A 23,476-nucleotide genomic window follows, 5' to 3' on the forward strand; every position below is an offset into this window, starting at 1 on the left:
CACTTTAATATCTAGATTTTCATTCATATATCACATTTTCACTGTTAGAAACTGGGGTATGTAGACATTCTTCCACTACTCCACACCTTCTTCCACACCTTCTCCACACATTCTTCCACTTCCACACCTTCACTCAACAACTGGACCTCTCCACTTGACAAACCTTTACATAGTTCACCAACTCAGCGACAGTTTCCTACTCCCTTGATATCCTGAAACGAGATGACCACGCATTAAAGTATCGACTGAAGGAATCGACTTTAGTCACTTAAGGAATCGAATAAGACACTTTCTATAACACAGCGATCTGATAATAAAAATTTTGGTGTATCAACCGCAAAAGAATTTGCTGCTGCAACCGTCAAATGTACTCAACTAGCTATTATTTCTTTACTTGCTATTGGAGTTTATATTGTGCCACTTTGAGACAGAACTGGGACTCCTCTTCTACCAGCAGTTTGCCAACACATCTAAACCCTATTGAACACCGTTAGTTTGAACTAAAATGTCGGCTTCGGGTCTGACTAACATATCCACAATCAGTAGTTGAACTAACCACTGTGTTTAAGGAGGACTGAGACAAAATATCGTCTTCCTGATATCAAAAATTGGTTCAGAGTCTAATGACAAGAACACAGTGTGTAATTTAGACCGTTGCTTCTTTAAATATTGCATCAATACAAGATTCTTTGAAACATGCGGATGTCCGGTTACTGTTGGCAGTATAGTGCACATTAATGTGCGCTTTAATTCCGAACGTATCAACTTTTTACATATCAACAACGCATGAGAATATGTACGTGTAGCTAAAAAAGATAGCAGATAACAAAAAGGTTTGATATCTAATTGCCCGAAAAGAGAAACTATAGATGGAAATTATTGGCCACAAGCAACACGCGATATATTTATACCAATTGAGTGCATTGATGTATAAGTTGTAACTGTTTATCAAAAAGTTTTTGTAAATGAAAGGATATAAACGGTACACTCCTATAAAGAGAAGTCCACAAATACAACTCTGTAATAATCAGATGATCCACCCTTAATGATATACTTTCTGTTTTGAGTAGGCTTCTCACGTTTTAAAAGAGCAGAGTGCCAGTCGCCTAGCATTACTAATAGAGGAAATGGTTACATTGATCATATATGCAGTACCTAAATAAGTATAAAGTACATCTAACTACGATGGAACTTCAAATGCCTTCTAAGCTCCATTAATTATGGTGAGTACATTCGCAACGCTAACAGCTTTCTCTTCAAAAAAGATGAATTCGGATCGATCTGGAAGAAAAGAAGAAATCGAACGCAGTTATTTAAATAGCCAAACGAACGTACTGAAAGTAAGAGATGAAGAATGGTGGGCAAGTTCAGTTCTATTTTACTGTTATTTCAAACAGTATATGCGCAGCGATGAACCAGTAGTGGTGTATTTTTAATGAAACAGGACAAATACAGAAGGGTAATCATTTTAAATAAAAATCCAAGAAAATGCGAATAACTTCGAATAAAATAGTGCTAGAGACATGAAATTTTCAAGCTGAATTCTTTATTCTGTGCAGGTGTTGTCATATGTCTATAACCTCTAAAAGCTCGTATATCCGAATATCCTAAAGTAGCTATTTTGACACAATCACTCGTGAACTGGATGCAGGCAATAATTTGGACATTGTTTATTTGGATTTTAGCGAAGCATCCAACACTTTCCCGGCTACTGTATAACCGGGAACGTGTTGGAATTATGGATGGACTGCAGATGGACCAAGGTTCCCAGATGGACTGCAGGACTACTGTAGGTCAAGAGCCAGAGGGTTGCGATTAATGGTTACTGTTCATATTGGGCAAGCTTTGTAGTGGGGACCCCCAAAGGTCGTTTATAGGACCATTGCTGTTTATGATTTTCATAAATGGCATCTACAAAGGGTCAGAGGGCGCGATGTCAAAATTCTAAGATGATGCGAAGATTATGAGAATGATTAATTATCAGAGTAGAGCTCCTTCAAGATGACTTCGATTGGCTTCAGAGATGGTCGAAGAAGTGGCAGCAAAATGCAAGGTCTTAAACTTGGGCGTATAGCAACCAAAAAATAGCTTACGCATTTAGTGAGCATGAATTAAAAATTCCTTATTCCAATGATTGTTAATTATTTGAATAAGGCTGATAGCTTAGGGAAATTCAAAAGTCAGCTGGATACTCTCCCGCTCCACACTCCAGCCTAAATGTTTGAAATCATGTGTCATTTTTCTTAATTTTAAAAGTTTTTATTAAAATAGAACCAACTTATTTACCAATTTTTATTAAAATGTTTTCTGTTATGTATGAAAATCAAAAAAATTAAATAATATTTAAGAAATATTAAGAAATTTCTAGAATATTCCAGAAAGGAGTAGATGGCTCTTGAATGTGATAGAATATTGTAGACGGTTCCTGAACGTTGTGGGTGATTCTAGAATAGTCTAGAAAGTGGGAGTATTGTTTTGTGTGTCAGGACGACAGCGCGTAACAACGGAAGCACAAGATTAGACCATAACACTGATTTCTAAACGCAACCGACGACTTACTGCACCTGAAATGAGAACTGAGTTCAATAGGAACTCCCGTGTCTACATCCACTGTAAAACTTCGTCTTAAACAAGGACTTCATGGTCATGTAGTGGTCGAAAAACCCTTATTTTATTAAAAACAGAAAATCGAAAGAAACGCTTGGCTTGGGCTAAAAACCAATTGAAGAGTAGAAAAACATATGTGGACCAATGAATCCAAATCTGAAATTTTTGGATCCCAGCATAGAGTTTATGTGAGACGATCAACTGAAGCAAAAATGGTGCCACATCGTTTAGTGACAACAGTCAAGCATGGTAGTGGTTCCATCGTTATCTAAGGTTGCTGCTGTTTTTCTAGAGTGGGTGACATCGTCAGAATCGAAGGAATTTTAAGAAAAGAAGGCTATAAAAACATTCTTGAACGTATGTAATAAATTCTGAACTTTGCGGAAGAAATTTTATATTACAACAAGACAATGACTCGAAGCACAGCTCTAAGATGTACAATGACTTTCTAGCCATTGCAAATTATGGTGGGGCCACCCCAATAGCCTGACTTAAAAAAAACAGAATTTTTATGGGATCATCTACCCCATCAAGTCCGTGAAGTCTGCTCATCTTCACAAAATTTATGGGAAACCTTGCAGATCTCTTGGAATAATGTTAGTGAAGACACTATTGTAAAACGTCTGTGGCTTCCTTTTCATTGTATGCCTAATACTAATATGATCTGCCTTTCTAGGGGCAGGAGCGAACTAGTCATACCTTGCATGGAAGATGAAAAATTAGTTCCTCTCTATCAATGTACTGAGTTTGTTGAAATGCTATATATATAGACGTCTTTATTTGACAGTCGACTGAGAGGTAAATTAAATAAAGAATAGAGAGTTATACAGAGAGGACAGATAAACAGGACTTAAGGAAGACAGAAAGAAGAAAACAGCGAGAAATATAACGCAAGACGAAGACAGAGCAAGATTGAAATACATGGAAAAAAAGAAAGAGATGCAGCAATAGACACAAAGGCACATTGCTCGATCTTTACAAAAAAAAGAAACAAACTCACTAAAGAGAAGCCAGAAACATCAATAGATACAGAAGTCGATAAGCCGATCCTGGTAAGAAAAAGAAAGATCAGTAAAACTGCCTAGCTTTCCAGTGATCTAGATGGGTGCTCAGGTAGCAACTGCGCTATTCCCTTCAGAACATTATAAAAGTAAACGGTCTGTAGGATGTATGTTTATGGAATTGATAGCATGTCGTAAAGATGTGTGCGACGAAACCTAAACAGCATCTAAAATAATGCAATATTGATTGCCACGTGTATTCCATTCTTATAGGTCTTTCCTACATCGAAGCACCAAGAAGAGGTCCTCATGCATTACGCAGGCGCGTGTAATGTTTCTGTGTAATTCCCAACACTGTATAATGCATCCCTTGCACACAATTACATTCCACTACTATATTACATTTCCGACAAGTAAGCCACCCACTCTAATACATCTTCACATATCCTCAATCCATCTTAGTTACAAAGAAAGTGTGGAGCAGAGACGCTTCTGAGATGCAAATACATAAATTATTTGTATAAACTGCAAAACTCTGCTGTCTTCGCCTTCTTTCTCAAGTCAAAATAAAATATAAACGTCAGGGAGACCTGAAGAGACTGAAAAACAAATTTTCTAGTCAGTGGAACTGCTCAGAATACTATAGAGGATGTAAGAGTGCGTGCCACATGCAGAGAGTTGTTTCTTTCTGCGACAAAGCAACTAAGGCTGTTATTGCTAGGCTACGAATCTTAAGACTTAAATAATCCCACATCTCTTTATCTGCTACATATTTTCTAAATAAAATATGGATAACTAAATAGAATATGTATTTAACTGCCCTGAATATGATTCACCCAGATAACGGTTATTCTCTATCACAGGCCATGTCCTTCCAGGGCGATGAAATGTGTTTGTCACCTGTACAACGTATTTTCAAGCACCTCAAGACTTTTCCCGTGATGTATTCTCCCCAAGAAAGAAATTAATTGCTTCTTCTTTCCCATAAACTCTATGGAAGTGAAATTGCAACTGAATTACATCCAAGACAGTAGAGTCATTCCATCTCTTCAGTCTAAACGCTCCAGAATAAACGGATTTAATTCTTCGTCCATCAACAACTTCGTCAAACTAGCCACCTCCTTCGATCTTGACCCTGATGTCTGGATTCACGACAAAGAGTACAGAAAAAATGTTTTTGTAGGATTTTAAGAGCATCAAAAAGCATTATTGCTTTCTGTATATTGTCTGCAAATTGCGTGCATTGGTCGATTTTCTGTTTGCTGGACACAAAAAACCGAGTTTCTGAGAGAAAAAAAAACCATGCTGCCCTCACCTGAGACCGACGAACTCAGCCACGTTGTGAAAGAGGACCATAAAAATTCCTCAAGTCATCGACGGGACTCGAACTGGGGTGTTTTCCACCCGGCGTGGGGAGGATGGTGATCCTTCCAACTGCGCTACCCACGAGGGTTCTTAAGGAAAGAAAAATAAAAAGCAACAAAGGAAGAGGATTCAGACCTCATAGATGGGGAACATGGATCAATGGATTGAACTCAAGTATAAAGAACTTGCACAAAAGAACTTGCATAAAGAACAAAGTGATCTTTGGAAGCCGACTTCCTGGAAAGAGACGGAACATAATGGTTGGATGGATGTAACTCGTCAGCATTGTAAGAGGATAAAAACCTCATTCCAGCAGGAGGAAACGAGCAAGAAATAATTATTTATTTAATCAGGTAAAGAAAAATTACATCTATTGACAGCAATCAAATGATAGGAGGGTAACAGAATTATAAAAGTGAATACAATATCAATATTTGGTAAAATAAAATATACAGAGATTAAGTCAATATTAATTACAGAAGTTAAGACAGATTAGGTCAGACATATTACTTTAAATACGTTCAGCGTCTGTCCAAGTAGAGTGCAGGGATGCCAGGAAGATGCTGCAGGCTCTCAGGAACAGGAGAAGGAACGCAGATGCCAAGAAGATGCTGCAGGCTGTCAGGTACATGAGAAGGAACGCATATAATCCTCCGACACAGTAGCCACGTAAAGCGATGGTGATATGAAAGATCTAAAATTGCAAGATGTGTAGGTATCAGCTAAAACTTTTGATCTGTACGCTTTGTCGACGCAAATCGTCTCTAGGTTGATATTCAGGTCGTTGAAGAGTCTAATCATATTTGCTGGGAACATATGGCTGAGCGAGCTGATTTGGTTGAGGGCAGGTCTGATCAAAGATGGTTGCCGGTTAGTTATTCTGGTGTTCTTCGTGGGCAGGATGACAAGGCTATCGATGTTAGGAGCATCCAGTCTACCCGAAATGAATTTGGAGAGGGTAATTATGTTGCGAGTGGCGATTATTTATTTCCAAGGGGTCATTCCATGCAGCGAATGTAGTATACCCCTAGAGATAGTAAGGAGATTTACTGAAGTCCTATTGAGGGATCGCAGAAGCCAATACTCAGTCCTCAGGAACTGTCGCAGGTAGGTCGGAGGGGCAGAGGACCAGATTTCCGATGCGTAGAGTACCACCGGTACCGCACAAGTTCGGACAAACCTAGTTATTAGTTTCTTATTGCCGTAACCAACCAGTTCCTGTCGACCAGATCAAAGGGCTGCGAAGAATTTGTTTCTTGCTTTCTTGAAGTGCTCCTGAAAAGACAGGTTAGAATCCCGGACCAAGCCTAGGTCCTTGTATCACTTGACAAGTTTAATTTGGTGTCCATTTATAGAGATGTGCATTGGATTTATTCGTCTCCTCTTTGTAAACGTCATCTGGACAGATTTTTCGGCATTTAGCTCGAGACCAAGGTATTGAACGAATGTGCTTATCTGAAAGATTTGTTTTGTTGAGGCTCTTTGGACAGAGAGCGCTTGCTCCGGCTGATCTGAATGAATGGAGAGTTTCAGATCATCAGCGTATGATATCATGCCATCAATCAGCCAGCATATCTTCTAATCAGTTCACCATTTATAAAATGAGAGGGACTGTCGTATTCTATAGTCAATTTGACTGTTTTTCCAGAGTTTCCGGGGGGCACCTTGCAATTCACGCCTGAGACCGACTAACTCAGCAACGATGTAAAAAGGGACATAAAAGTTCCTCTAGTCATCGAAGGGATTCTAACTCGGGCTTTTCCACCTGTTGTGGGGAAGACAGCGATCCTGAGCACAACGAGGACGAAGCACAGTAGTTATAACCACTGTGTTACTCGTGCAGGCTAAATGAGAGGGACGTCAAAATTCATATGGAACGCTGTTGGCAAAATATGCAAAGAAGACAAGTTTTTGCTGTATCAGCTAAAAAGAATGCCTTTAATACCTGTATCCACGCTAATATTCTTGTCACTGCCAGATGATTAGATCCAGTTGTTTGTCTCTTAAATTTCACCATAATATTAATCTCAACCACTGAGAGATAATTTATTCCAGTGGTCGATAACACACGTGTAGCCCAAGTGTAAACTTCGGTACTGCAGTGTATTAATTACAGGCATTTTCTATTCATCATACCATTTTATTCATCTGAAGAACATACAATATTGCTTAGAAAAACAAATTAACACTTGAACTATATTTATTTATGCCACAGTATGCTCAATAGGTCTTCCAAGTTGTTTAATAATGTGCCACTTTTGGAGAATGTGAAGTTGCACGAAAGTACCCCAACTGTTCCTGCGACACATAAAAAATGTCATATTCACTCGATTTCTTCAGCAACGAAAGGTTCGTGGATTTATTTGAAAACTGTTTTTGAGATGGTCTTAGAGATAAAGATCACGTGAGTTTAAATCAACGACATTGCAGGCCTCGCCAACCCTTTTCTATACACCTCAGAGTAGCTGTTAGAAACCACCCTGTTGCCAATCGATTCATCCAGGAACTCCAGTATAACTCTCAAGATATTCAGATTGCCAACCAAACCTCCAAACTTTCTCTGCAGAGTAATGGTGTTGTTGGTGCGAAAAATTTGGATCTTGCGAAATTGCAAAGAAAGGAAATGGTCTGAAGAATAAAAAAACCATCCTGTGGTGTTTGTATATGCTCCCTAAAATCTGTGTCCCATTTCAATTGGGAATACTCCACTGTCGTCAATTTGCTTTGCTTTTAACATGACAATAGCTATTGAATATCTAAACGAATGTCATATTTCCTTACCTTCGAGATCCACTGTTTATAAACAGCTCAGTTTTCTATAATTATTCAAAATGCGAAATAAATCCCATGAAACAAAATTAAATTGAGTTTTCAAATACGTTTACATTATCCTCTTAAGTAAAGATCACATTCCGAAAACGCAAAATAAAAAGACTGGAATTTTATTGATAATCTATAGGTGAGCCCTTAATTAAGGTTTCGTAGAGGAAAGAATGTAAATAAACCAAGTAGCGTCTAATGAGTTGCTGGAATCACCCATCGATTAAGCATACCACAGCCTAATTTGGATGTGAAATTAAGAGAAAAAGAAATTGGGACTTGCACACCGTTGCAATTCAGAAAAATATCATGGAAGAATTAAATAATTTAAGCTTCATGTCCTTGACCCTATGGCGAAGTTTAATCTCAGATTATTAACCTTAATTAGTAATACGTATATCGTATAACATTTTAGACAAAAACCAATTAAATATTTATTTTTCCCTCTCATGACTTCGTGTAAAACGTGCCTTAGTCTTCTCTATGCCACTGTGGCAAAATTGCAAGTTAAGAAGCCGAATATAAATAAGTTTTCGATGCAAAGCCAATACATTTTAAGGAAGATCCTGGTCCGTTTACCATGCAGAAACGCAACAGCAATTAGCAGGTACAGTCCAAGTAGTGAAAAAATATATACACTGATTGATCCCTAAATTATTACCACCCCATCCGTAATGAACTAGTCGCATAACTCGCACTATAAAAAGCCAAACCGCTTTGTACGCTAGAGAGTGGTAATTTGCATCAAGTAGGGCAAGTCAACGTGATAAAGTAGTAGCAGTCATGGGACGTAGTAAAGATATCACGAAGTTTCAAAAGGGTATGATTGATATTGCAATACAATATGGGGAATGCAAGAACCATATCCCAAATGACGACGTTCCACAGCAGATTATCCAAGAGACACCATCTCCCGACTGATAATTATCGTCGTTAGCGAATCCTGTAATGTCAACAATACGCTGGTTGGACACTGGAGGACTGGAAACGAGTGTGCTGGTCGGATGGGTCAACTATCTGGTGTAACCCGCCTTCATGTGTGGCGCAAGCAACACGAGTCCACAACTCCATCGTGCATGGTGCCCATTATCCAGACAGGTGTCGGTGGTTGCTTAATACAGAGCATGTTTTTTTATTGGCAAAAACTAGGACCTCCAAGGATATGGACCAACGTTTCACTGGTGTGGTCTACCGGCAGCTCTTAGAAGGCCATGTGCACCCTGCCATGTTGCATTTTTTCCCGGACAGAAATGAAATCTTCCAAGACGATAACGCGTCTTGTCCTCTGGCCTTCAATTCGCACAAGTGGTTCGAAAAACACAGTGAAGATATCACCCATATTGATTGAGCTCCAAATCGCCTAATCTCAATCCAAATGAACACTTGTGGGATACTTTGGAAAGGGAAGTGAGGCATATGAACATGCAGTTGTCATCTATTCCGACACTCTGGAAAGCCTTGCAAGTAGAAAGGAAAGCCTTGAAAGGCTGCAGATCCTCTGGAAAGCCTTGAATGGCTGCAGATCCCTTCGGAGATTTTCAGATATCTAGTGGAATCAATGAATAGACGAACGGTAGCCCAACACAGTATTGGGTAGGTGGTCACAATTCAGTGATCACTCACTGTATATATTTATTGATAATGCATATACATTTTCATGCGTGACTGTGATGTACATGGACGTAAAAAATTAGCATGTTAAGCTGAACATTCATCAGATCTGTTTCCCTATTTGGGACACGATGACACGTTCTCTGACCTCCGGCTCTCATCCCTATCACTGCTGCTTAACGCATTGCGCAAATACAAGAAGCATTGCTCAATATTCACCAAATTGACATTCATCATGTTTTCTGCTTCCTACTGCAACGTTTGACCGCTTCTATCAGTTTATGGTGGAAATACTTCATATTGATGTGCATCTCATTTTTGTAACACTGCTGAAATGATACACCAGGCTTCATTATTATAAAAACGTTTTATCCTTTTATGAGGTTTTTTCCGCTTCGTGTTGGGGACTGGCACCAAATGCGTGAAGTGGTTGGTTGTGTCTGGTTACTATCATTATTAATGTTACTGTTGGTCGAGGAACTCTCTTCCAAAAAGATTACAGGTGTTCAGGATCGCAGCTTTCTGACGTTCCATGTAAGTATTTTCTGGTAGACCTATTATTGCTAGGTTCCTATGGAGGCTCTTTGTCACTATGCCGGTGGTTGACACGATGATCGGGATGGTCATTACTTCTTGCATATGCCACATATCTCTGACTTCCTGTCTTAGGTCTGAGTACTTCCTGATCTTTTCCTTGTATGTTTTCTGGAGGTTTCTCGTGTATAGGCACTGCTATGTCGATCAGGTAAGTAACCACTTCCTTCTCCTCAATGATAATTATGTTTGGTCTGTTGTCTGGGATCGTCTTGTCCGTTATGATGGCTAGGTCCATCATAACGGAAAAGACACAATATATTTCCTGTAGTTCCTGGCGTTGATTACATGGTCTTGGATGACGAGCATGAGTCTTTCGGTCTCCGGGAAGATCCTTCTGTTCGTGAGCTAAGCGTTGGAAGCTAGCTTATCTATGTAGTCTTAATGGAAGTCATTGTAATGTCTACCATGGAGTGTCTTCTTCGCCCACCTTTCTGTGTTTGTTTCTTTTGTCCGTGTGAGTGTGGTCCTCTTGTTGAGGTTGAGTGTTGTGTGCCGTTTGTCTATCTTTCTTCTTTCTTATGGCCTGGTATATTGATGCAGTATATTCCTGGAATTATTCCCGCAGGTTCTTAATTGTCTTCTTCTCTTATTCAATCAGATCAGTCTTACCTTCCCTCCTTTACCGGCTATGGTCAGTCTCTCGATGGCTGTCTTTCCATTTTGTGTTATGTTGTTCCCCAGTTTCCCTTCCGTTCATCCTGATGGGCGTTACAGCAAAACAATAAATGGCTGTGCGGATGGTGTCTGGTGTTACTTCGTTGTTGTTGAGATAATCCGGTATTATTCACCTAATGACGTAGTCTTTGACCTGCGACAGGATTTTATTGGGTCTCTGCTTCGATGTGGTGTGGATCTTTGTGTGGTCCATTCCCTTGAATTCTGCTAGGGCTGTCTTCCATATTCTTCAATTCTGGATATCGCAATCGTGTCTCTTTCCACTTCTTTCCACTTCATCTGCTCCAGATTATAGTTCTTGTACTTGTTGTTCCTCCTGCAGTTCTGATTACGTTGAGTCCGTATTCGTTGTTCTTTGTAGTTGGTCGCTCACATCCTGTTTTATTTTTTCCAAGATTGCAGGAGCTATCAGATTCTTCTTGAAGATGGTTCGTCTCTGGTCCGCTATTCAATAACCTGAACAGTCGGAAACGTTTCAACCACTTGGTGTGTAGTTTTGTCCTGTTAATTGTTTGTCTCTAGCTTCGTTACTTCGTAGTATGCTCGCATGATGAACGTATTCATTTCCATGCTCCACTCCATATGTTGGCTTCTTCTTCCCTCCTGAGTGGTCACTAGCGTAGTTGAGCTGGAAGCATTCCAGTTGGCTGGGCTGGATGGTCTTGCCCTTCATTTGTAGTAGTCATACGGGAGACAGCGCCACTCTCTCCACTGTCGTCCGCGGGGGACTGTGTCAGAATTTTCGAATCCCCGCCCCCTCTGTCTAAGGGCCTGAATGCGAGTGACTATTCTGCGCCACACTCGATGCAGTATGTTCAGTATTTATACTTCTCATCTTCATCCTGATGTGGAGGTGGACCTGTTTAGCTTTGACATCCATTGGCGGATGATTGTTATGCCAACGACGCCAGATGGCGCCATTTTCTGCTTCAGCCGTCACTTCGACTTTCGGGAGGTATGTCTGATGAAGCGACTTTCGTGATTTGTTATTTCTTTCCACGATGGGATTCGAACTGGGATATATGATATTGGTGGTCGCCGTTGTAACCACTGGGCTTTATTTATTATTACGAAAAGTATACAGCTTTACTTCTACAGCGTAAATAATATATATTTCATTAAATTTAAACATTTTGAATGAATGAATGACATTGACGATGTATAGAAGTAAAATAGAGTACCATTCTATCCTTCAATATTTCTTCAAGTAGCCTTTCTGTCTTTGTGTAATAAATGAGTAAAATCTTAAATTACGAACAGGCAGTAGCAAACTTCTTTGTCTAGTGGTGCGGAAAGCGGAGGTGTCTGAAATTTCATCGCCAAAGAAACTATGAAGAAAAGAAGGAAATAAAAATAAAGAATGGAGTGAGTGGGCCAGAAATGACGCAAACATAGGAAACCACACAACGACATATGACACACACACACACATCAAGCAAAGAAAAAGGGAAAGAAACATCAAAGCCTCAGCCTACACATAAGACAGAAGCCCTTAGAATGGGATGATTGTACATTGCCTAACACCATGTGTCAAGTCACATGTATGATGGAGAAAAAAGCAAACTTTGGAAGGAGGCATATCGACATTGCCGAAGGCAGTTTCCACAAAACCGATAACCGCAGCTGTCACATCAGTCACCAAATTTTGTGGCGTAATATCGACGTTCTGCTGATGCCTCTACTGACCCCTGGTGGGTGGTGCGTGTCGCACAGCTGGGTAAGCAGAGAAGTCAATCACACAGTTGTAAACGGTAAAGCGGTTTCAGAGTAATGACACAATATTAGGAGATTGCTGAGAGAAGATACTTCTAGAATGGGACCAAAGATTGCGATTTGACTGCGTTACAATCAGAGATATATCCCAGAAGGACACACTATACAAGTATTACTAAATACTTGTATAGTGTCCCGATAACTGCAGTTTCAAAGAAATTTTTATGTAGCGTTCAATAACTTTTCGATAATCTTTGGCCTTTAACTACACATCGCACCACTCTTCTGAGCGCACTCTGATCAATTTCTGCTCCCTAGCCAATGATGACTCCTCTTTGGAAGTCGCTATATTCAACGCCTTGACAGATCTTTTTATGAAACTCCCCAAACACGAATGGTATTAGAACCTGTAGTACTTCGTATAGTGTGTTGGTTGAAGATTCTTTTCGCGGCATGGTGCTCAGGTACCTCAAGAACAAGGTGTTACAAGTTAGTTACTGAAGAAGTCGTACAGGAAGCATAGCGAAATGTCTGAGAAATAATCGGTAATTATTTAATAAATTAAAGACAGATTACACTCTGCGTTTAAGTACTCATTATTTCACCAATTTCCAATTCAAGATACTTGTTGAGATTAGAGAAGGTTGGTCCAGAAAACGGAAGATGGAGGAATAGATGAGGAAAAAGAAAAGTTTGTTCTGTGAGTTTATGAAAATTTTAGGACAACTCAGTAAAAGGATGCTGAATTGTTGCTGCAATGTTCGGACTGCATTGGAAGGGCAAGGGGGGTGGAATTACAGAAGCCAATTCAGAAGACCAATGCTCATGGGAGTATCCATAGAAAAGACATGCAGCAGACTGTCTATGAGACAGAGAGTGGAGAGACTTTGTAAGAGAAATGGTCATTAATTAACCTAACTGCCCTCTTTTGAAGCCTGGTAGAAGTTATGGGACCATTGCTCCAGATGTGAGAACAATATTCAATAGTAGGGAGGATTTGCGATTTATAGAAAGTAAACAGCTGTTCGAGAGAGAAAACTGAGTTTTTTAGATGCTAAGGAAACAATATTTGTAATTTTTTAATGCGAAGAAAGATTAGAAGCCCAGGTAATACCTAATAGAGTTATATATGATCTTGTCTAGAAATCTGAGTTTCGTCAAAAATAAAGCATAGATGCAAAAGAATCCATTTTGTGAGATATAAGACAAGACTGAGTTTTAGGATTGAAATAAACTATTGTATTTCTTTTATCTGCTAACTTCTAGCCTGGATGCTGTTACTTTTATATCTGTTTCCGACACGTGGATGGCAAGCATGGTTCTTTTCTCCCAAACCCTAAATGTCCAGATACTTTAGCAATATACTTATGTAGTTTAGGAATCTTGAAACTATTTTACCTAAAAGTTGCATTAACACGCAGTGGTAACACAATGGTTAGTACGAATTCTAAGAGAAATAAATGCAACGGATTGAAATGATCATTATCTCTTTGGATCCAGAAAAAAAGCCACTCAGTGGAACTTGTTTTCTAAGTGATCAGGACCAGCAATATGTACTGAAAGGTGCTTCAGCGACTCTACTCCTTACTCCTTCCATCTCAGAAAAAATAAATCCACGTTATCATAACGGCAATAGCCAATCGTTCTGAGAATGTTTTCATATGATTCAATCTTTCGTATTACTAATTTGGTATGCCTAATACTTCTTGTAAACATTGTAATGTTCGAGTAAGAAATGGTGCGAGAATTTTCTTCGAAAAAACATTTCTTTTGAGTATTTCCTTTTTCTCTATAGCTGAAATTTCTAAGACCAAAGTGGGCAAAAAAGAAGGCTATTCACACTACAAGCAAGAGCTGATACTCTCTCTCTCTCTCTCTCTCTCTCTCTCTCTCTCTATTTCCTGAAAGCATTTCCGAACCGGTGCAAATACCTCATCTTGTTCGAAGTGTGCCGTTTGCAAAGCACCTGCTACAGTTCTGTAGTCCCCTTCTGTTTATGAAGCGAACCTGATATCGTGCAGGGTGATTGCACTTGACGCATATGGTGAAGATTCTTCAAAATCCCACGAGCAAATCCTGCCGTGAACCACACAGCCATTACAACATCCTGCTCCATGAGAATTTGTTTCATTTGTAGCAGTTGACGTAAGCAGTTCTAAGTGATGAGCAACTGAGCGTGCGTAGTTTCGTAAGCGCAAAGAACCCATGGACAGTTTCTACAGAAATTGGTAAAGTTTCCATATGAGTTATTATACAAATAACCTGTGATATAAGGGGTTATTAACAGCTCCCTAACCTCAATAGTGTTTTTTACATAGCCTTTAAAACTATCTGAAATTGCAGCTGCAGACCGTGCATCGAAAACCATGCAGCCAGTTAAACTTTTAAGTGTTTTTAAATAAAAACGCTTTTCGTTTTTAAGAACTCGAATAATAAAAAAAATAATTTAACCTTTTCGATCATTTAGATATTAAATTGTTATTAAAAGTGAAGAATACGAAGTTAAAAATACAGCGTGAAATGAAATAGTTAAAAATGAATTAATATTAAATTATGGTATAATATTAACTCAAAGGATCACTCTACTACTTAATTATAGTGGTTTGTGCCAAGTCACATTTCTTGCCAATTTAATATGTGTGTATCAGTTAAAGCTTAGTACAGGAGTTCTTAAATTTTACGGACCCTTTGAAATGATAAATGGATTCATTCAAACACTGACCCCATAAATAAAACTAATAATTTAATTTGGGTCCAAGTCTGGTAATAAATATACCACTAATGATAAAACCTTACAAGTTTTTAAAACAAATCTGTTGAATTGGAAATAAATTTAAAAATTGCATTTAAAACCAGAGGCAAAATTTAAAAAAAAATGCGACCCAAAATTTGAGAACTACTGGCTTACTCTATAACCTTCACTGTTCTTCCAATTCATGTTACAAAACATTTTAATAAAAAGTTAAGTGAATTTTTTAGAGGTACGGACTTCTTAGAAATCTTTAGCGTCCTGAATATTTCTAAATTATTTTCGATCTGCAATGAATTTTCAAGCGGCACACCTATACTATGTGAAGAAAGATAATGGTCACACATATACACTGCCCTACAATTAATATCCATAAATAACCTTTAATTACAGGAAAACTAATAACTTGTACTAAAATATTTAACCTTTATCGCAGCCGCCAGTGTCCCAGGAACACCCTCCGCCAGACTTTTTGTAAATGAACTCCGATATTTCCATCATTCGGACTTCAAAGCAGCGACGAGTTCATCCCTGTTTAGAAGCAGTCTCCCAGACGATCCAATTCATCCAAGAAATTCTCTATAGGATTGAGATCGGACTTTAGGCTGGCCATTCCAACTTTTTGAGGCTCATGTCCTCAAACCAGACCGTTACAACGCGAACAGTATGACATGAAGAATTGTCCTGCTGATACAAGACAACCCACACGTGCCGCCATAACATAGGCAACGTTGTAGCACATCGAGAAAGGTACGAAATAGGTAACGTATTATTGTTAACGTCTAGAAAAACCTCAGCATTCATGTTTCTGCCCAAAGCAACCAGTATCCCGGACCATCAGACTGACCAAACTTCATTGTTGGAACGATAATGTCTGGCAGGCACTACCGTCAGACTGATAGGCTATGCACTGTGACTCGTCACTCAAAAGGACAGCTTTCCATTGGACTATGGCGAAGAATGGCCGGCCTCACAAAAAACTAAACTGTGTCTGGTCTTAGTCAAAGTGATTAGTGGCTTCTTGACAGCTGCACGACCATGGTAATCCATATCGCGCAGTGTCCTGCACATTGTTCTGGTGTTGGTGTAGATTGGTGTACGGTGTAGCTTCAGCAGCAGTCCGCTTCCATTTGCAGACCCATCAACAACCTTCGACCTAGAAATATTCAGTGCCGTTGAAATGTGGCAGCACCCATCATCATTTTGCGCGAAGTCCGTTAACTCCTGTCTCCCTCGGAGATCTACTAGTATATTTTTTCCCGTAATGGACGGGACTCGAACTCAGGTCTTTTCCATCACCTGTGCTATCCACGAGGACCAAGTAAACAACTCTCAGCCAATAAGTTTTATGGATATTAATGGTAGAGCACTACGTATGAAATTTCTTTGAGCAAACAAATTCGTGTCCTAGCATGCAAAAGCAGGTTGAGTCCCTCCCGTATTGAGAGGTCCCTTATTTTCGAGTTAAAATAACGAAGAAAATAATCTAAAAACAAGTTAAATTCTAATAAGTTATAGTTTACTCTGATTTCTGTTCTCTTTGAGCATTTAAAAAGATTTTCCGTTTTCTGCAGTTTCAATTAAACATCTTGAATTAAACATGTCTTACATCCTTACAGCAGTGTTCAGCCAGGCGTGGATATTCAAAGCTTTCACTCTGACAGTCCGATAACCATATATTTATCGCTTAACTCCTTGAATGCAATTTTCTGTGAGTTTATTTGTTTTCCCAACTGACCAACCTTATTCTGTGTTGATCTAATGTTACACATGTTTGCATAATTTTCATTATTCTTCTCCACACTTATTATTAGCATAATGCTACCATTTCGTTGCATTTTAATATACATGAGATTTGAGCAGATGTTTTACTTCATTACATAAACATGCTTCTTTCATTGATTTATTTTTCTCTCGCTCTCTGTCTCTCTCAGTAAAATAATCACACCCTATTAAAAAATAATAAAAAACGGACAGAAAGAATTTGAGGTTCTAAAGAAAATCATAATTTGGAGATTTTGTTTTTAAAAAGCCTTACGTTTTAGAGAATATTTTAGTCAAATAAATTGCTTATTTTTTTAAAAGAAATAGATGAATTGGAGTATCCCTCTCTCGATCATAATAGATTCATTTAGCGACCACCTTAAGGAAAGGTGAAAAACTTAAATGCATAAAGAATTATCAATGAAAAAAATTCATTAAGTTATTTGTGGAAAAATTACATAACGTGGTCGAAATATTCAAAGCAAGATGACAAACAAACCACACTTTTTTTGAAAGCTTTAAATTATCCCTCGCTAACTGGCTAAATAATACTTCAAGAGAAAAATATTTAAAAATTCTGGGTAATTACTTCGCAGAGAAGGCAAATAAAAAAATAGTTTAGGAAATGTCACAAAAGCGAGTTTGGTTTCTGAAATTAAACATTCTCCTCTTATAATTCTGTTTGTCCGTTAAACTTTATCACCATTTGAACAGATTTTGTGATGGAAATGAAATTTAATGAATGAACTCGATGCCAAAGGGTAGAAAGCTGATGGTTGGAATTTTTAAATTTCCCACAAGTTGATTGTACAAAATAACATTTTATTTCATGCCATAGAAAAAAAATAAACTGAATACAACAACTACCTGACATTGAATTATTAATGGATTTGCACTGTTCACGACTTGGCACTACCTACCACGCAACAAGCCAATCTACACTGACGCAAACAAAAAAGGGAAGGCAAAACTAGAAATTCAAAACTAATTTAGAAGAGATTCGCTCTCTCTCTTATAAATGTCATAGGAACACGTGCGTCATCGCAAAAATTATAGCGATTCTTTTAATCTTTATGTAGCTATAGTAACCAGTTACATCACTGTATATTTAAATATTCAAGTAATCGTATTTGTCAATTTATAAACATTTTGAGAACCACCCCACCTTCTGGATTTTCCTTTGCTTTCTTACTATAAATATTTTAACGCCAAAGCGTATTTAGTGAACTAAGTTTACATTTCTTTGCTATTTAGAATTATATTTATTTTTAATTAATCCGATGCGCTTTCAGTTAATTATTTATGTGCCACGGTTTTCTGATTTATTTTTGTTGTTCGTTCCATTACTGAATTAAAATTAATTAATAATTAGAATCCAACAATTAAAAGTCTTTCAAATTAAACCATTTTAAGTATGGACGTTGAATACTCACTCAACATGAGGCGGGAACTGTGGCTGTCACACACTTCGTGTTGTGCTGTGAACAACATGGAAGTGTCCAAATTAATCCAGCGGACTCGATTTTTTAAAGAGTACAGAATGGATAATTAGAGAATTCCTTCAAACTAAAACGGATTTAGTGCACTTCTCTTCGGTGGGTGGCAATGCACACTACCCGAAGAGGGCTTCAAAAGAAAGAAACCCAACCCAACTCGCTACTAAAAAAAAAAAAAAAAAGTGGAACAGCCGAAACGAGAAAGGTCAGACGAATACACACAGTTTTTTTAATCAATAGTCGATCGATAAACGCATTCAACCAGTACCCCCAACAAGCCACTTCATCAAGCAATAATTACTTTTTCTGTCTGTTCGTGCGCGTGTATTGTGTCACTGTGATTATTGCGGGGCTCATTTTCTTCCCAAGTGAAATCTCACAGGTGGCAGCAGCAGCAGCAGCAGCGGTACAACCACAAACAAAACTTTGCATATTGCGCACGTTACGGTGCTTAATCACCACTAATAAAAGCTTCCAAAAAAAAATTCCGTGACCTTATCGGTAGTTGCCTCCCCGAAGGTTGTAGAGTAATGCGCGTGCGTACAACGTTTTAACAGTCTCTTTGCTTGAAGCGTTAATTAATCAAATTTCGTTTACTGACTACCATACTTAATACGATTTCTCACAGAAGTTCTGATTGTTCTGGGCGATTTAAGATTTGCTTTTAATTGTTATCTTGCGATTAATTAAACTCGTAGTGATGGGCTAATGAGTTTATAATACTGCGCAGATTTTTAGAATTTCATTAATCATTATATTAATTAATAATAACTCATATTTTACTGCGATGTCTTAAGAAAATTGGTCTTTTTGTCTATGGATATTTCGAGTTGTTAATAAAGGCAGTAGACTTACTCTGCTGTTTCGGGCATTCCTTGGTCACTTGCATTTCCCTAATTTCGTCAACAGTTTTTCTTAATTAAGGCAGTCTTAATTATTTATATTTATTTATTTGTTTTTAGGCAAATTAGCATATATGCGTAAAGCGTTTATCCTCTTCACCATGTCTGAATGTCCGTCCGCATGTAATAACTGAACCTCCAATGAACGGATTTTCATTAAATTTTATATTTGGGCTTTTAGAAAGATCTATCGAGTCACTCCAAATTCATTACAATCGAACAAAGAAAAATTTGACTATTGTCATTTCTTTGTCCGTCCGTCCGTCCGTCCGCACGCAATGAATCGACTATTAGTTGATGGATTTTTATGAAATTTTATATTCAGCTCTTTTAGAAGGATTTGTCGGGTCTTTCCAAATTTCATTAGAATCGGATCGATAGAAAATTTAAATTTTATTATTTATTCTGTATTGCACACCGTAAACACATTTGAATATCTGAACTGGAACTGTGCCATCACACGATACAACCATTTTTATTAGTAGCTTCGAACATGATCTAAGACAATCACCTCGATACGCAACTGTAGACTCTCCCTGGAGCCTGCAACTCAACAGAGCAAAGGCTCCGTTTAACTTACCACAAATGCCTGCACCACCATTCAAAGTCTAAAGCATTTTAAAATTACCGTTTAACGTGTGAGTTTATATGAAAGTAACGCATGCGTAGTACATAGATTTTCTATAAGCGTAATATAGTCTTCTAATGAACCGAATAATCATCCTAAAGACTGCAAATGTCTTTAATAAATATAAAAGAGAGAGAGAGCAGAGAGCACCGTACCAATGGGGTTGAGAAACGAAGCGAGAAACGGGAAAAGGTTTACAGCGTGCACGAGACGTTTCCTCTCCTCCCCCCGAATCAGCAGCCTACGTACGAATGGCATTAACGGGCCGTGAGCTTATCGATTCAGATCACGTGACGGATGGGAACTAACAGCGGCAATAGCGTCGGAGTAAGGACAGAACTCCACAGGTGCCGACGTTACCTCCGAGCATCGTGACAGACTTGTAGCGGTTACGCGCGGCAATGCCCAGTCCGCTGTTTGTTTAAGGCCTTAAGGTCGGTCGCCCTCACGTTCCGAGGATGACCCACTTGGCGAGAACACAGTTGACTCTGCCGTCAAGGTAGTGCGGTGCTCAATGGGAAAGCGAAAGGTGGCCGAGATTGCATCGCGTCGGACGTGTGTCTACCTCGTCAAGAGAACAGAACGTCGCTAACCCGATGAAAAGGTAAATAGGCACCTTTCCTGTAAACATATCCCCTACCCTTCTTAAGTAGCCCGGACTAGAAGTGTGTGTTTATTTTTGTATCAGACAGCTGCATTGATTCATGAGTCTACATTGGTATCATTAATTGGGTATTTATTATTTGTTTTTTTTTTTCTCAATAGTCCCAAAATATGGGATTGATATAAGGAGTCATCTGGAATCAAGAAAAAATACATATATTTGATATTTATTTTTATATATTTATAATATATTTGTTTATTTTTCTAGATCCATCGATTACTGAACTAGAGCACATGAATACAGCGAGAGGTGGTACGCTGGAGAAGGTTGAGTTGGGATCCGTTATAAAATTCTTTCATTTGCAAGGCAAAGAAGCAAAACAAATTCATTAGGAAGTGAAAGCTGTATATGGGGAGGACTGAGCATCATGTGAGACTAAAAAATTGTAAAAAAAAAACAGTTCAGGTACGGGTGAAACAGTGTGCCCGATGTCCATTTAGAAGGAAGACCCATCCCATTGTGGCTAAAGTGGTACAGCTAGTCATGGAAGACATACGCGTGACTATAAATTTTACAACATTGAAGTGTTTGCACCATAATGCATGAGTTCCTGTACATGTCTAAGACGGCACCCCGATGAGTTCCGATATTTGTTAACATTTCCTCAAAAGCTCCACAAGAAAGAATGTTCCGTAGAATTTTGGAACTTCTTAGAGAGTGGTTGATGATTTTCTGACCGTATTGTGACAATGGGTGAATTCTACATCATTGTTGACCTGGAAACAAATCAGATGTGCAAACAATGGAAACATTCAGCTTCTCCAACCCTCAAAAAAAGCCAAGATTCAATTGTCTTCCAACATGGTCACATTGTCAGTCTTTTGGGAATCTAAAGGTCATCCTTACAGATTATTTTCCAAAAGACAACGGCATCACTGGAGAGCACTACAAAAACCTCCTTGGAAAGTTAATAGAGGCTATCACGATGAAAACACTCGGGAAGCTATCCAAGGTTGTCCGCCTCTTAGACGACAGTGCTCCTGCTCAAAAGGTTGCTCTCACAGTGGACTTTTCAATCAGACATGGCTTTGAAAATCTACAGACCCAACTTATTCTCCCGAACTCTTATCTTCCCTAAAATGAAGAAACCATTACGGGCACGCAGATTTCCGACTAATTAGAATGTAATTAATGAAGTGGAAGCCTGGTTTCCTGGTCAAAGTGAGGAGTTCTGTTGAAGAGGTCTGAAAGAGCGTATCCACAGATAGGAAAATGTTTAGCTCTAGAAAGTAAATTCATAGAAAAAGATGAAATTACCTGACAAGGTTCAAATCCCTAACTGAAGTATTTCTAGGAGAGTAAGTTGTGAAAGTAAGTTGTTAGAATTGAAATCAATTCTTATAAAACAGCGAAACTTGTTTACCAAACCTTCTGGAAAAAAAAAAGCAGCTATAAAAGCTAGTTTCTTGTTATCACGTTTAATTGCAATCAAATCAAAACCTTTTACAGGAGGAGATTTTATTAGTGGGTGTTTAATTAAAGAAGCGAAAGTGTTGTGTCCAGAGAAAGTAAAAAACTTCAAAAGTGTAAGCTTAAGTAGAAACACAGTATCTAATAGGATCGATGAAATACCTAAGAATTTAAGAAATTGGCTCAGTTCGATGATATCCTCGTTTGAAGCTTATTCTATTGAAATTGACGAAAGTACAGACATTCGAGATATTGCTCAACTGGACATTTTTATTCGTGGGTGTGATGTGAACTTAAAAGTAAGTGAAGTGTGGGGGTTTGTTTTTCTATATTTTTCTAACAGATTACAGCCTACAACCTTCTCTAATCTAGGTAATTACACCCCTATCAAATTTCTACAATTAACTACTTAACTATTTGACTGTTACTGACATCCGTCTATTCCCTCTATCCCCTTCTAAAATTTATACTTAGTCATTCACTTATATAACTAAATATTAACAGGTATCAATCACTTCAAAAAATTTATATATATCTATTCCCTTCCAAAAAATTATTTATATATCTATTAAATTGCCCTGGCTAATGTCCTTCAGTTCATACCGTTCACTAACTTATTCATTACAAATAGTATTTCTTATACATATCTCAGTGTTTAATCAAAAGTTCTGATAAATTGGTGATCGGCTGTCTATAGTCTTTGTGTGATGGTGAGAGTAGTCAAGTAAACTAATCACTTACTTAGATAACTTGGCGAACTTCGCGGTACATCCTTCATCCTTCTCTAAGCGAGTAGTGGATCTTTTCCATCTGGGTCGCATCTCACAATCACTGGGGGAGTTCGACATATGATACTGGATTCCTTCTTGGGTCTCGGGTACCTTTATTTCATAAGAACGCATTATTTTCATCTGATCATAATGGCTGTATTCTTTTTGGTCCGGCTTCGGATTTCATCAGATCCAGCATAATTTCTCTCTGGAATATCAGGCAATCTCGTTCCTTGATAATGGAGTTGACTCCTTCTCATCTACTTTAAGGATCTTGCAAAACTTCCCCTTTCTCTACGGCACATGTTCTTCATCTCTGTCACTCCTTCACTTCGAAACTCAGTCTACCTTTGATTGGTTGACTAACTGTCTGACCGACTTCTGCATTTCAACTTCATCTTTCCACTTACTCGACTGCCTCTCTCACTAACTTATTAAACCAACGACTTAACTGTTCACTTTCATATTAAAGCTTAGCTACCCCTCTTACTAACTGACTACACATTAAAACTTAGCCACTTTTCTCCACCGGCTACTCTATCTAAAGAAACTCATTCTTTTCTTTTTTTTTCTCTAACTCTGACTAACTTCACTCATTTCACTAACACTGCCAAAAATCTCCACATTTTTTGTCTCTCTCTCTGACCCCTTCACTCTTTTTGTTCCTACTCCTCCCACATCTTACTTCCAAGTTTGTCACGCCT

General features: G+C 38.4%; 1 pseudogene across 2 annotated transcripts in view; it reads left to right on the top strand.

Moving 5' to 3' along the window:
* LOC150080143 (sex peptide receptor pseudogene) overlaps positions 1-23,476 on the top strand; it is a 275,783-nt pseudogene that overhangs the window by 190,388 nt on the left and 61,919 nt on the right. Inside the window, exon 1 of one of the 2 annotated variants that reach the window (XR_016547437.1) lies at positions 20,431-20,532. The exons of the other annotated variant lie outside the window; for it this stretch is intronic. The product of XR_016547437.1 is annotated as a sex peptide receptor pseudogene, transcript variant X2 (transcript). Of the gene's footprint in view, positions 1-20,430; positions 20,533-23,476 lie in introns of those variants that run through there. 2 annotated transcript variants of the gene reach the window in all.

This window comes from Mastigoproctus giganteus, chromosome 9, assembly GCF_048544385.1.
Source record: "Mastigoproctus giganteus isolate SK-2022 chromosome 9, ASM4854438v1, whole genome shotgun sequence".
In the NCBI taxonomy this organism is placed as follows: Eukaryota; Metazoa; Arthropoda; class Arachnida; order Uropygi; family Thelyphonidae; genus Mastigoproctus; species Mastigoproctus giganteus.